At 38.9% G+C, this 1,429-nt stretch overlaps 1 pseudogene; it reads right to left on the bottom strand.

Moving 5' to 3' along the window:
- Positions 1-7: 7 nt before the first annotated feature.
- LOC108356852 (acetyl-CoA carboxylase-like) lies at positions 8-934 on the bottom strand (annotated as a pseudogene).
- Positions 935-1,429: the final 495 nt, after the last annotated feature.

Raw genomic sequence — 1,429 nt, 5'->3', positions numbered from 1 at the left:
ACTTTTGTTTGATAATTCACACTTGTTACACAGCTAAATATTTTATTGTGTATTTGTATTAATGTATTTGAAAGTTTCTATTACTAAGTAGTTGATTAATGATTCTTTCTTTTTTAATAATTCAAAAATGTGCTATTAAATTAATTATATATCAAACGTAGTTTGAACACCGATGCGCTGTTTTATATATAATTGCATATGCTTACCACAGCATCATGTCGGGAACATGTCGGGTATATCGTATACATATGTTGTGCGTTTTTTTGTGCCTGAAAACGTTTCTGTTGCAGAAAATCTTTGGTCATGTAGTGCGTGTAAATTGGATGACCTTGCAGTGAGCCCAGCTTTTCGCCATACGCCTTAAACTTAATCTGAAATAAACCAACAAAACAAAATTTATTTCATTTGCAATGTGTTGAGACATTACTCTTCGGTATATTTTACTTACAATTCCCGCCTCTGGATCCGTGACATCCGTGTACATAGCAATATCTAAGAAGTCATTAGCAATGCATAAGCGTATGGCCTGTGTTGGCGCTTGCGGTGACTGTCGGATCAGCATTTTCAACTCAGCTTGCAGCACACGTAATTTCCACAGACGTGGACCGTAGCGCATTATCATTCTGGTGACAGATTCCTCAATCTTAGCTGGATCCATTATAACAGTTGGCACGAACTTTAGCAAAATATGATTACAATCTGTGCGCTTGGAATGCGGATGCGAGAAGGCCACTTCCAATTCGTCCATTAATTCGAGTAACACGCGTTCGCCTTCGTTTTGTAGATATTCGAATGATGCCTCTTTGGTGATGAGATCCGAATGTCGAATAATGGAACGTATGAAGGAACGATAGTCGGTGACTTCTTTGCCCTTCGTACCCTTGGCTTTACCCAGATAGAGGTGCATTTTTTGATTCGCAGTTGGTAAGGCTTCGAATTCATAGGATTCAGTTCAAGTTGGAAAGCACATGCTGGNTATTATTGAAATGATGGTGTCATATTTTTGGCACCGTATAGGTGTCGGAAAAACTCCAATTTTTTTGTCATCATTCCGAAAGTGCACTCTATGGTTTTCCTACCGCGACTGAGTCTGTAATTGAATATACGCATCTTATTGTTTATGTTTCTTTCCGGGTAAGGACGCATTAAATTTTTCCTTAAAGGAAATGCGCTATCCGCAACAAAGTAGTACGGAAAGTTATTGCCACTTTCGTCGTGCGGAAGTTCACTTGGAGATGGTATATTGCTGCAGTTTTCCAACCAACGTCCAAACGTCGAAACTCGAAAAACGCCTTCGTCACTATTCCGTCCCGCAAATCCGCACTCTATTGTTGTGAACAAACCATCGGCATCGCAAAAGCTAAGTAGAATTACTAAATAGTAGTTTTTATAGTTAAAGTTGGCCGACCCAGAATTTGGATATTTTTCA

This window comes from Rhagoletis zephyria, unplaced genomic scaffold, assembly GCF_001687245.7.
Source record: "Rhagoletis zephyria isolate East Lansing unplaced genomic scaffold, Rhagoletis_zephyria_1.1 Rzeph_scaffold_66328, whole genome shotgun sequence".
In the NCBI taxonomy this organism is placed as follows: domain Eukaryota; kingdom Metazoa; phylum Arthropoda; class Insecta; order Diptera; family Tephritidae; genus Rhagoletis; species Rhagoletis zephyria.
This window is presented reverse-complemented; position numbering and strand designations above follow the sequence as displayed.